Here is a 14,693-nt window from a genome sequence, read left to right as displayed (position 1 = left end):
TGATGTGGTTGAGGTCAGGACTCTGTACAGGCCAGTCAATGTCTTCCACACTGAACCATTTCTGTATGGACATCGCTTTGTGCACGGGGGCATTGTAATGCTGAAAAAGGAAAGGGCCTTCCACAAACTGCTGCCACAAAGTTGGAAGCACAGAATCATTGAGAATGTCATTGTATGCTGTAGCATTATGATTTCCCTTCACTGGAACTATGGGGCCTAGCACAAACCTTGAAAAACAGCCCCATACCATTATTCCTCCTCCACCAAACTTTAAAGAAAGTTAGCACTATGCATTGGGGCAGGTAGGGTTCCCAGATTCGTCCGTCAGAATTCCAGATTTCCACATACCTTTGTGTATATAGCTTAGCATAAATACTGAATAATTATAAGTAGACCTATGGTGCTTGAGGCTATTGGGGTGTGATTCAGTGTGAGTAGTCCTACTTTATTGAGAATGTAAAGGTCACAAATATCAGTCGCAGAGACACCGTTGGGAACAAACACAGAAACACAGAGGGATAGAAAAAGCTACAAACAGTTGGAACAACCAGGGCATTATTCAAATCATTTACATGTGGCTGAGAGATGCAAAGTATCATCACTTATAATGGAGGGACCTATTAGATAAGGCCTTGTGAACGGGTAAATTGCACAATTGTTTAGGTTTCATATCATGTGGGAATGTTATTGAATAAGCCATTATGAGGCTTATAATGCATTTAGGCTTTTTGTCTCCATTAATGAGACTAAAAGTGGCATTGATGGATAGCCGACCTGTCTTTGCTCATAGTGATCTGTTTAAATCTATACATTAAGTAAGGAAACGTTGCCAATATAATTCAGGTGGCAATATTTATTGTATTATACTTGATCCACAGAAGACTCCTTATAAATATGTACAGTATGCAAGATACATTTGAATGTTTATTTTCACCATGATTCATTCATTGGTTTCAATGTGGGGTCAAGGTTTCCTTTATTAAACAAAAAATGTTAAGATTACAGGATCATTGCAAAACAAAGACATGCTGTTAATTGTTACAGTAGCTGTTATGAACCAAGGACAGTCTATGAGACACGTTGTCTCAAAGCGCTGGAATGGAATCTCTCACCCTATGACTACCATTGGATTTTCCCAGCTTGTGTATTTGTTCATTTCGAGTTTGATGCCATGATCCATGGACTGATTGCTTAGTGAAAACACATTTGTTCAATCAAAGAAAAATCCATTTACCTTTGTTTTATTTTACTATCGGACACATTTCCTTTATTAGTTGACAATCATCATTGACACCCAATTCATCCCTTGCTTCTACCTGGTCTCAGAAAATGTTGTATTATTCTGTACGTAAATCCACAACACTTCATAATTTAGTATGATATTACGTTTCATATTAAGGTATGTATTAATATGTGGATGTGCATCACCCCTTTCGTATTATAAATGACAAATTACATGATGAAGTTCAAACTCGCAACCTTTGGGTTGCTAGATGTTCACCCTGACCAACCACCCTACTTTCGTTTCTGGCATAACTAGCCAACTGTTTTATGTAACCATACCAAACTTAACATACCACACTAATTTGAGTGTCCTGGATTTACATGTACTATGTTACGCCTAGTCCATGAGACCAGGATGCTTGCTTACGTAGTTTATAAATGGCATGTAATGACTAAAGAGAGGCAACATAGCCCAGTTGGGTCATTTTGACATAATGGAACAGATAATATACAAGGACAATGTTCAGATGTCCCCTGCACTAATAAAGAGAGTACACAATGCTCTCTGTGACAATCACAGCACCCTTCCCTCCCTTGAGGAGTATAAACTTGCTCAACTGAGTGTGAGAGCACTGATGTCATGGGTTGTAATAGAGATCACTAGTTTTATTGCCTGTTAACTGCTAACATTTTTGGCTTTCTATGTTCAATATTGTGGTTTTTAAGACAATACTTGTGGCATACACCAGTGTCCTGCGAGGTAAGATCAGTTTTACGGGGTGCAATACATCCATTCCAGTATCTTCATTATTAATTACATTTGGTTGATTTCTTGTATATTTTGGAATATTGGTTACATATTTTGTGTACTTTTCAAGGTCATGAGAATAGAATATGATTGCATTTTAACTAGCAAAGGGTTGACATTTAACTTAATCAATCCTAATGTGATGTGTTTCAGGCACTGGCCCCGTCCTCCTGTCGGCCCTGCTCTCTGTGCGCTGGGCCTGGTGTCCCAGGCTGGAGAAGCAGGTCCAGGTCTTCTCTGTCATGCAGTCCATCGTCTCCTTCCTTATCATGGGTGAGATTCCCTGATGAGCTCTAAACACTTCACTGTCAAATGGCTGAAGCACTGGATTTTTGGTTTCTATTTATGTTTAGCATGTAAATGGCCAGCCTTTTATTGGGTTTCTTGGAAAACTGTCGGGTACTAGAGGGCATAAACATGGCACCATGGTCTTAATGGGTTGCAAAACCTCTAACTGGCTATGACACAGCACAAATAGTAATATATGATTCTCTAAACTTGTGTGCTTCTTTGTATACTTTTTTGTATTTTTACAGATTTTAATAGGATGTTTGTCAATGCAAAATGAATCTGTGTTTCATTCCCTGGCGTCTGTGTTGGACCAGGCCCTATATGCTCTGTGGTGATGCTGTACCTCCTCTGGACTGACCTCTGGTGTGTCACAGCCTCATGTACCATCTGGCTCTTCTATGATTGGAACACACAAACAAGGCAAGCTAATCGCTACATTTACATCGCTACTTCAGAGAATACAGTTGGAGTAGGGCACTGGTTGCTCTTCAGACTTACTGTAGCTTTTTGTTGATGATATGGTGTGTTGACTACTAGCTGGCTGAAGGTTCTCGTGTGTAAGGAACTGGACAGCGTGGACCTACTACTGAGACAACGTCCGTATCCGAGTGAGTGATAGTAACTGCACACTGATTTGTCACATTTCAAATTAACTGTTGTTCAAGACAATATTTGCTATTTAGTATAATTTCAATGTTGCGTCTCATATTTAACAATCTTGTGATTTCAGCTTATCAAGACTCACAACTTGTTGCCCAATCAAAACTACATCCTTGGCTACCACCCACATGGAATTGGAGCACTGAGTCTGAGTCCAACTGAGTCCAATGGTTTTTCAGCCATGTTCCCTGGAATAACACCATTTGTGGCTACCCTGGCTGGGAACTTCCACATGCCATTAGCCAGAGAGTAACTGGTGTCTGCAGGTGAGGACACTGGTCTCTGGTTAGTCTCAACCCATACTAAAACAATGAGTGATTGTTCGTAACATGGACATACATTGTAGATTAATTTCCCTCCAAGGACAGTAAAGGTTTAATTTATAGATATGATTGAGTAGTTCTGTAAATGTTGCTCCTAAAAATAGTGATTCATTATTAATCTTCAGGGGTTTGTCCTGTGAATCGCGCCACTCTGGAGTTCATTCTGTCATGTAATGGAACAGGGAATGCAGTCATTATTAGTGTTGGAGGGGCAGCTGAATCTCGGTACTGTACTCTAGGAGTTCATTGTATGACCCTAAAGAACCGCAAGGGCTTTGTGAAACTGGCTTTGGTATACACAAACAATCCACACCAGAAAGCTACATTGATTCAAGGAGATACACTTTGAACAGACTGTCAAACTAATCATCTGGAGGTGAGACTGACTATGTTGTGTTGTGTCTTATTGTGTTATTGTTTACCAGGGCTGACCTGGTGCCTGTGTACTCATTTGGAGAGAATGATGTCTATAAGCAGCTGCTACTGAATGAGGGATCGTGGTGGAGGCTGATCCAGAGGAGGCTACAGAAGAACCTGGGCTTTGCCCCCTGTGTGTTTCAGGGCCGGGGCCTCTTCTCCCCTGACACTTGGGGCCTGGTCCCCTTCTCCAAACACATCAACTCAGTTGGTAAGCTTACCATGTTCCCTAGAAATAGTAGCAGGATGTGTGAAAAGTTATTTATGTTATTACTATGTAATTACCATTTGACCATGTAATTTCTTAGTAATTTCTGTTCCTCTAAAACAAAGTGCAACCAAACATTTTTTAAATATTTCTTTTTACCCCATTAAGGTATGTATGTGGAGAATTCAGGTACATTTTTGATCTATTTTGGGGTGAGTAACACTGATAAAATTATTTTGCCTTTCAGTTGGAAAACCCATGGAGATGCCCAAGATCAGTTCACCCAGCCAAGAAGAATTGAATCATTACCACGCCATGCACATGAGCTCCCTTACACAGCTCTTTGACAAGCACAAGACCCACTTTGAGCTGAGGGAGGAGGATGTTCTGGTGATTCACTGAGGAGTGGTCATACCCTGGCCGGGTCAGATGCAAGCAATACTCGTTGGATGCTCCAGATAAGCCATGTACATTATGACTGAAGCTGTGACTAAAGGAACCATCACACAGATCAAAGGCTACCTGTCAAGACAGACTGAAACACAATAGATGCTGCCGGTTTTTCTAGGATAATCACTAGGTGAAGTGTCCTGGGGGCAGAACATTTCTTAAATGTATGGTTCTGCTGATGAAATTAAAAACAGATAATGTGTATTTTAAATCCATAACATTTGTTTTTTGAATCAGAACTGGGTTGTTTTCTTGGCACTTTCTAAATATATTTTGCAGCGAGAACATAGTGATGTCAAATCACTTCTGTATTTGTCTTAACAAGTCAGTTGCATGGCCACACGGGGGATGTCTTGACTCTTCACTACAGTGAACGAACCAATGTATCCCAGCTATTCAAACCATTTGTAAAACATTTTATATCAAGCAGGCATGCAATATCATGTATTATTAGTCGGTTGTATGCTTTAATATAACTATTCAGTGGTTCAGTGTGTATATTTAAAGATATTGTTCAGAGAGACTCTATTTATCTAAATTCACTTGTCCTCAAATTGTTCCACATTAGAACAAGTGAGGTCAGTAGACACTCAAGATGCTTCCACATTATCATAATCTGTGACTATCTGTTCACAAAACAGTGATAAGAATATAGGTTTTAATAAAACATATACACACTATAACACCCCCCCCCCTTTATTTTAGAAGGGCACAGAACACGAAAAACATTCAACTGTCGTCACACTACATGTTTTATTCCTTCTTTAAAATGATAATAAAGTATGAAGGCCATGACTTCTCATTGGTGCCCTCTGATGTTATTGATCACAGTTTGAATCATTAAGCCCTCACTGAAAGCCCTTATTCTGCCTGTCAGTCAGTGCAGTGGTCCCCGGCCCTTCATCCATCCACATGTGCATCTGTGGAAGGAGTAATCAAATCAAATGTATTTATATAGCCCTTCGTACATCAGCTGATATCTCAAAGTGCTGTACAGAAACCCAGCCTAAAACCCCAAACAGCAAGCAATGCAGGTGTAGAAGCACGGTGGCTAGGAAAAACTCTCTAGAAAGGCCAAAACCTAGGAAGAAACCTAGAGAGGAACCAGGCTATGAGGGGTGGCCAGTCCTCTTCTGGCTGTGCCGGGTGGTAATGTTACCACAGCTTAACAAGATACAGTATGTCACCATATTGACTTTCAGTTGCTTCTCAAACACTACATATGCCTGGAAAACATTTGATATCTTCGTTTGTTCATTGTAAAGAAATTATGCCTTTGAGCCATTCACCCTGTAATTGTTGTTGTTTTCATTTTCTGGATTTTACAGCTAAACAATCAAAACGTGGAAAAAACTAAATACTTTATAGTAGTATCATAAAGTTGGGTTGACACCTAATATTGAAAGTGAATCAATAAATGAAAGACTACACAACCAGCTGTATAATATATGATTAGCATGCTATGTATATTGGCATGACTATTTAAAATGCGCCACATACATTTCCAATTTTTACCATTACCTATGAACTCATGTCTCTTGCCATTTCTCTATTATGACATGGGTTATCATTTGTACTTACAGTTGAAGTCGGAAGTTTACATACACTTAGGTTGGAGTCATTAAAACTAGTTTCTCAATCACTCCACAAATGTATTGTTAACAAACTATAGTTTTGGCAAGTCGGTTAGGACATCTACTTTGTGCATGACACAAGTAATTTTTCCAACAATTGTTTACAGATGTAATGCTCGTCGTGGGTGGAAGACGAGGGGGACCAATGCGCAGTGTGGTAAGTGTCCATATTGTTTTATTAAGAATACTGAACACTGAACAAAAAAAATAAAAAAATAAAAAAATTATCACCCACAAAACCCAGGTCGGAAAAGGCTACCTAGGAAAAGGCTACCTAGGAAAAGGCTACCTATGATTCTCAATCAGAGACAACGAATGACACCTGCCTCTGATTGAGAACCATACCAGGCCAAACACAAAACCACAACATAGAAAAAAGAACATAGACTACCCACCCAACTCACGCCCTAACCATACTAAAACAAAGACATAACAAAAGAACTAAGGTCAGAACGTGACAACAGACAGATTATTTCACTTATAATTCACTGTATCACAATTCCAGTGGGTCAGAAGTTTACATACACTAAGTTGACTGTGCCTTTAAACAGCTTGGACAATTCCAGAAAATGATGTAGACTACTTGACATAATTTGAGTCAATTGGAGGTGTACCTGTGGATGTATTTCAAGGCCTACCTTCAAACTCAGTGCCTCTGCTTGACATCATGGGAAAATCAAAAGAAATCAGCCAAGACCCCAGAAAATAAATTGTAGACCTCCACAAGTCTGGTTCATCCTTGGGAGCAATTTCCATACGCCTGAAGGTATCACGTTCATCTGTACAAACAATAGTACGCAAGTGTACTTTGGTGTGAAAAGTGCAAATCAATCCCAGAACAACAGTAAAGGACCTTGTGAAGATGCGGGAGCAAACAGGTACAAAAGTATCTACATCCACAGTAAAACGAGTCCTATATCGACATAACCTGAAAGGCCGCTCAGCAAGGAAGAAGCCACTGTTCCAGAACCGCCATAAAAAAAGCCAGACTACGGTTTGCAACTGCACATGGGGACTTTTTGGAGAAATGTCCTCTGGTCTGATGAAACAAAAATAGAACTGTTTGGCCATAATGACCATCGTTATGTTTTCAAGGAAAAAGAGGGATGCTTGCAAGCTGAAGAACACCATCCCAACCGTGAAGCACGGGGGTGGTAGCATCATGTTATGGGGGTGCTTTGCTGCAGGAGGGACTAGTGCACTTCACAAAATAGATAGCATCATGAGGTAGGAAAATTATGAGGATATATTGAAGCAATATCTCAAGACATCAGTCAGGAAGTTAAAGCTTGGTCGCAAATGGGTCTTCCAAATGGACAATGACCCCAAGCATACTTTCAAAGTTGTGGAAAAATGGCTTAAGGACAGCAAAGTCAAGGTATTGGAGTGGCCATCACAAAGCTCTGATCTCAATCCTATAGAAGATATGTGGGCAGAACTGAAAACGTGTGTACGAGCAAGGAGGCCTACAAACCTGACTCAGTTACACCAGCTCTGTCAGGAGGAATGGGCCAAAATTCACCCAACTTATTGTGGGAAGCTTGTGGAAGGCTACCCAAAACGTTTGACTCAAGTTAAACAATTTAAAGGCAATGCTACCAAATACTAATTGAGTGTATGTAAACTTCTGAACCACTGGGTATGTGATGAAAGAAATAAAAACTGAAATAAATCATTCTCTCTACTATTATTCTGACATTTTACATTCTTAAAATAAAGTGGTGATCCTAACTGACCTAAAACATGGAATATTTACTCTGATTAAATGTCAGGAATCGTGAAAAACTGAGTTTAAATGTATTTGGCTAAGGTGTTTGTAAACTTCCAACTTCAACTGTACTACATACATTAATGACTTTGACCACCATATAGATCTTTTTAAGTTTTTCCGTAATCTGAGATTGTGCGAGTTCTTTAATAAGAGTGAAATTTACATGACTCCACTTGAAATGTCATCCTCAGTGAGATATACACATAGGTCTACTACTAGACTTACCTGCCCTACTGTGAGCCAAGCAGGAGATGGAGCCATCAACCAAGCTGAGGTACCTGACAACTCTGAGAGAACCACATTTAGAGCAAAATTTTTATTAATCCCTCCCCCAAACGCAATGCATCTGTAGAAACCTTCTGCAGGATTGTTGAAAATTATGTAGGTGTTAGACTGAAAGACAAATAGAAACACAAATCCTATGATAACCTGAGTAGAGACGAGAGAATGGCTCTTAAGGATCCTTCTATTATCATTTAAAAAAATAACAAAGGAGGATGAATTTGCATACAAAACAAATGTGACTATGTGAATGAATGTGGCCCACAACTATCTAAAGGTGACTTCTATCACAAACTGAATCAAGACCCTACCCTAGAATTCCAGCATAATATCATCTCCGGCAAGCGGTGCCGGAGCTCCAAGTCTAGGACCAAAAGGCTCCTCAACAGCTTCTACCCCCAAGCAATTAGACTGCTGAACAATTCATAACCCCCCCACCACCACCTGTACAATGCTGCTACTCACTGTTTGTTTGTTACCTATGCATAGTCACTTCGCCCCCACCTACATGTACAGATTACCTCAACTAGCCTGTACCCCTGCACACTGACTCGGTACCGGTACCCCCTGTATATAGCCTCATTATTGTTATTCTTATGTTGTGTTACTTTTTATTGTTTATTTTTTATTTTAGCCTACTTGGTAAATATTTCTACTTCATGAACTGTACTGTTGGTTAAGGGCTTGTAAGTAAGCATTTCATGGTCAAGTCTACACCTATTGTAGGGGCGGCAGCGTAGCCTAGTGTTTAGAGTGTTGGACCAGTAACCGAAAGGTTTCAAGTTCAAATCCCTGAGCTGACAAGGTACAAATCTGTCGTTCTGCCCCTGAACAGGCAGTTAACCCACTGTTCCTAGGCCGTCATTGAAAATAAGAACTTGTTCTTAACTGACGTGCCTAGTTAAATAAAGATAAAATAAATCAATTGTATTCAGGGGCATGTGGCAAATAAAGTGTGATTTGATATCCACAGTGGAAATCTATTTGGAATCAGGACAAATCACCCAAAAAATTATGTGAATTTCTATATGTGAAATTTCCCAAGATACCAACTTTTTATACAGTTTCTAAATTACACAAAAAAGTGTCTCCTCCCCCAGGTAGACCCATTGTAGCAGCAATTGACTCTGTGATGTTCAGTGGCAATTTTAGAATGTACATCTTGGTGGGGCAAAACAAAAAAGTGGGATGCATGCCAGCAAATCCACTACACAACACATCAATTGCACTATAACGGTGACAAACAGTGGCCACAAACTGTTAGGGCCTAGATAAAGCTGTCCCAACAGCAGAGTCCCAACAGCAGTCCCAACACCTTACCACTGCTACACCTGGCTTTCAGCTGAGCCTTGTCTGGCAGTGAAACAGTTCATTCAGCCTCATTTACTTTCTTTAAAAAACATAGCTGATATGGCTGACTTGCTTAAACAAATGTGGTTTCTACTGACAGTTGAGATGTGCAAACTAGGGCATAAGGGGACGACAAGCGGATAAGAGGCAATCCGTAATTTCAATTAAGACATTCATGAGCGAGCAACGATGGAGATAATCAATATAACTATTTGTTCAGCAGTTTTGAAATGTACAGCGACAGAATTCAGAACATGGGCTGTTCTTACAGTGTACTCCCTGTACAACAAGTCATAACTGTAGGATAAATCAAGTGCGCATTTAAACACAATGAAAGCTATTACAATATTCAACGATTACATTTATCTAAAACAGGTTATAGGCTACATGTGCACCACCAAGTTAGAAAAGTAGCTGAAATTAAGAGGTGAAAATAGACCAAATTATTAGGGTGAGGCACATTGAACGGCTTTTGGGTCTTTATATATATATATATAATATATAAAATACTATTTGACGCATTAAATAAGCTTTTAATTTGACACATCAAATAACCCAATTCTATTATAGAATGTTGTGTGTGCTGAAATTGCACCTGCAAGCCAAGTGCCACCCCTATTATCAGTAGCACTGTCAGAGCTGTACCAAACAAGCACACAAACACCACGAATGATGTGTGTACAATACCGCTTTGGTGAAAATAGACCAAATTATTAGGGTGAGGTACATGGGCAACTAACAGCTTAGTATACAACATACACTTAGTACTACTTTCTTAGCTACAGTATACATATCTTCCTGACATATTACATCATTTATGTAGCAGCATACAATACATTATTGGACTCACCTTGTGAAGGTGGGTCGGTGGTCCATTGTGGGCAAATTTTGTCATCAAGGTCTGGTATTCTCTGGATTTATGGTGGGAACTCTGAGAAAAAAACACACAGCCACTCCAATGAATAGCAAGCTAACGTTAGTGATTGCTTTGCAATGCTTGTAGTTAGCTACTGATTCCTTCCAAACGACTCATTGTTGAATTTGTGATTTCCAACTTGTTGTGTAATCTTTATGTCCAATGGTCGAAATGTATCATTTATTTTCATTATTTCTCTTCAAATGACACGGATTAAATTGGATTTGCCAGTAGATTATCGACTTGATTCATGATGATGACTGCTAGCTAAGACTTTGAAAGTAAGATGTTGACATGATCAGTCCAATCATAGCCACTGTACATATAACATGATTTCATGTCATTTTATCTTTGGCCAATGACCTTGAGCCTTCTTGGAAGGGCACACTATGGGAGGCCCCAAAAGGCTGAAATTTTGGATGCCTACCCTTACTAAGGATTTATGAGTGAGTGACAGAACACTGAGCCAATCCCTGCAAAATGCTCCTATTTCTGCTGGCTCGCCCCACCACAGAAAGCACTGAGCTAGGCTGAAACACCTGCATTTTGGAGCTGCCTTATTCAAGAAAATAAAAAAGAGACCATGTGTGTATGCAGCTTTATTAACATTGTTTGCAAACTGATATGTGACATGTATTAATGCCAAAATAACATGCATAACAGGCAAGCCCCCCCCAAAAAATGTTTGGCAAGTGGCAAGAAAAAGTATGTGAACCCTTTGGAAATACCTGGATTTCTGCATAAATTGGTCATCAAATTTGATTTGATCTTCATCTAGGTCACAACAATAGACACACACAGTCTGCTTAAACTAATAACACACAAACAATTATAAGTTTTATACATTTTCATGTCTTTATTGAACACACTGTGTAAACATTCAGAGTGCAGGGTGGTAAACGTATGCAAACCCTTGGATTTAATAACTGGTTGACCCTCCTTTGGCAGCAATAACCTCAATCAAACATTTTCTGTAGTTGCAGATCAGACCTACACAATGGTTAGGAGGAATTTTGGACCATTCCTCTTTACAAAACTGTTTCAGTTCAGCAATATTCCTGGGATGTTTGGTGTGAACTGCTCTCTTGGGTCATGCCACAGCATCTCAATCGTGTTGAGGTCAGGACTCTGACTGGGCCACTCAGAAGGCGTATTTTCTTCTGTTGAAGCCATGATTTACTTATGTGTTTTAGGTCGTTGTCCTATTGCATAACCCAACTTCTGTTGAGCTTCAATCGGCGGAGAGATAGCCTAACATTCTCCTGCAAAATGTCTTGATAAACTTAAGAATGTATTTTTCTGTCGATGATAGCAAGCTGTCCAGGCCCTGTGGCAGCAAAGCAGCCCCAAACTATGATGCTCCCTCCACCATACTTTACAGTTGGGATGAGGTTTTGATGTTGGTGTGCTGTGCCTATTTTTCTCCACATATACTGTTGTGTATTCCTTCCAAACATTTAAACTGTAGTTTCATCTGTCCACAGAATATTTTGCCAGTAGCGCAGTGGAACATCCAAATGCACTTTTGTAAACTTCAAACTGTTTTTTTTTACACAGCAGTGGCTCCTTCTGTGGTGTCCTCCCATGAACACCATTCTTGTTGAACTATTCCCTCTGCAAAGCAATCAAACAAGCTAAGCGTCAGTATAGAGACAAAGTGGAGTCGCAATTCAACGGCTCAGACACGAGAGGTATGTGGCAGGGTCTACAGTCAATCATGGGCTACAAAATAAAAAACAGCCCCTTCGCGGACCACGATGTCTTGCTCCCAGACAGACTAAACAACTTTTTTGCTTGCTTTGAGGACAATACAGTGTCACCAACACGGGCCGCTACCAAAACCTGCGGGCTCTCCTTCACTGTAGCCAACGTGAGTAAAACATTTAAACGTGTTAACCCTCGCAAGCCTGCAGGCCCAGACGGCATCCCAGGCCGCGTCCTCAGAGCATGCGCAGACCAGCTGGCTGGTGTGTTTACAGACATATTCAATCAAACCTTATCCCAGTCTGCTGTTCCCACATGCTTCAAGAGGGCCACCATTGTTCCTGTTCCCAAGAAAGCTAAGGTAACTGAGCTAAATGACGACCGCCCTGTAGCACTCACTTCCGCCATCATGAAGTGCTTTGAGAGACTAGTCAAGGACCATATCACCTCCACCCTACCTGACACCCTAGACCCGCTCCAATTTTCTTACCACCCCAATAGGTCCACAGACAATGCAATCGCCATCACACTGCACACTGCCCTAACCCACCTGGACAAGAGGAATACCTATGTAAGAATGCTGTTCATCGATTACAGCTCAGCATTTAACACCATAGTACCCTCCAAACTCGTCATTAAGCTCGAGACCCTGGGTTTCGACCCCGTCCTGTGCAGCTGGGTCCTGAACTTCCTGACGGTCCGCCCCCAGGTGGTGAGGGTAGGCAACAACATCTCCTCCCCGCTGATCCTCAACACTGGGTCCCCACAAGGGTGCGTTCTGAGCCCTCTCCTGTACTCCCTGTTCACCCATGACTGTGTGGCCATGCACGCCTCCAACTCAATCATCACGTTTGCGACACTACAGTGGTAGACTTGATTACCAACGACGAGACGGCCTACAGGGAGGAAGTGATGGCCCTCGGAGTGTGTTGTCAGGAAAATAACCTCACACTCAATATCAACAAAACAAAGGAGATGATCGTGGACTTCAGGAAACAGCTGAGGGAGCAGCCCCCTATCTACATTGACGGGACAGTAGTGGAGAGGGTGGAAAGTTTTAAGTTCCTCGGCGTACACATCACGGACAAACTGAAATGGTCCACTCACACAGACAGCATCGTGAAGAAGGTGCTGCAGCGCCTCTTCAACCTCAGGAGGCTGAAGATGCACAATGGAGAGCATCCTGTCGGGCTGTATCACCACCTAGTACGGCAACTGCTCTGCCCATAACCGTAAGGCTCTCTAGGGGGTAGTGAGGTCTGCACAACGCATCACCGGGTGCAAACTACCTGCCCTCCAGGACACCTACACCACCCGAGCCACTGCCTGTTCACCCCGCTATCATCCAGAAGGCGAGGTCAGTACAGGTGCATCAAAGTGGGGACCGAGAGACTGAAAAACAGCTTCTATCTCACTAGCCACTTTATATAATGCTTACATACCATACATTACTCATCTCATATGTATATACTGTACGCTATACCATCTACTGCATCTTGCCATCTTGATGTAATTAAATGTATCACTCGCCACTTTAAACAATGCCACTTTTTATGTTTTCATATCCTACATTACTCATCTCATATGTATATACTGTACTCTATACCATCTACTACATCTTGCCTATGCCGTTCGGGCATCACTCATTCATATATTTTTATGTACATATTCGTATTCATTCCTTTACACTTGTGTGTATAAGGTAGTTGTTGTGAAATTGTTAGGTTCTATTACTTGTTAGATATTGCTGCATGGTCGGAACTAGAAGCACAAGCATTTCGCTACACTCGCATTAATATCTGCTAACCATGTGTATGTGACAAATACATTTGATTTGATTTAGTGTTTTACGTATCGTATACTTGTCAACAGATATGTTAGCATGTTCCAGAGATTTCTGTAGCTGACACTATGTTTCTTCTTAACCTCATTGAGCATTATGCACTGTGCTCTTGCAGTCGTCTTTGCAGGACGGCCACTCCTAGGGAGAGTAGCAACAGTACTGAACTTTCTCCATTTATAGACAATTTGTCTTAGCGTGGACTGATGAACATCGTGGCTTTTAGAGTTACTTTTGCAACCCTTTCCAGCTTTATGCAAGTCAACTATTCTTAATCTTGGGTCTTCTGGGATCTCTTTTGTTCTAGGCATGGCAATGCTTCTTGTGAATAGCAAACTCAAACTCAAATAATGTGAGTGTTTTTAAAGGACAAGGCAGCTCAAACCAACATCTCCAATCTCGTCTCATTGATTGGACTCCAGGTTAGCTGACTCCTGACTCCAACTATGTTTTGGGGAAGTCATTAGACTTGGGGTTCACATACATTTTCCAACCTACACTATGAATGTTTAAATGATATATTCAATATAGACAAGAAAAATACAATAATTTGTGTGTTATTAAACATAGCACACTATGTTTGTCTATTGTTGTGACTAAGATGAAGATAAGGTCAAATTTGATGACCAATTTATGCAGAAATCCAGGTAATTCCAAAGGGTTCACATACTTTGTCTTGCCACTGTATATTATTATTATTATTAATTTAGCTAAAAATGGGGTCTCTGCCCCACCTGCCCTGAATGACAGGTGGCCACTCGTGATGTCCAACATCTCTACGTTTGTGGACCACCACATTAAACCAATGATTGAGA

At 40.8% G+C, this 14,693-nt stretch overlaps 1 long non-coding RNA gene and 1 pseudogene across 1 annotated transcript; one reads left to right on the top strand and one right to left on the bottom strand.

Annotated features, from left to right (window-relative positions):
• Window positions 1–1,718: 1,718 nt before the first annotated feature.
• On the top strand, window positions 1,719–5,066 carry LOC124004933 (annotated as a pseudogene).
• Window positions 5,067–5,191: 125 nt separating this feature from the next.
• Window positions 5,192–10,406, bottom strand: LOC124005640. The gene is made up of 3 exons (XR_006833660.1): window positions 10,269–10,406; window positions 8,012–8,073; window positions 5,192–5,301 (listed from the first exon to the last, which is right to left on the bottom strand). It is a non-coding gene; the product is annotated as an uncharacterized LOC124005640 (long non-coding RNA).
• Between the last annotated feature and the right edge of the window lie 4,287 nt (window positions 10,407–14,693).

This window comes from Oncorhynchus gorbuscha, linkage group LG19, assembly GCF_021184085.1.
Source record: "Oncorhynchus gorbuscha isolate QuinsamMale2020 ecotype Even-year linkage group LG19, OgorEven_v1.0, whole genome shotgun sequence".
Lineage (NCBI taxonomy): Eukaryota > Metazoa > Chordata > Actinopteri > Salmoniformes > Salmonidae > Oncorhynchus > Oncorhynchus gorbuscha.
The sequence above is the reverse complement of the archived record's forward strand: the minus strand, read 5'-3'. Positions and strand labels throughout refer to the sequence as shown.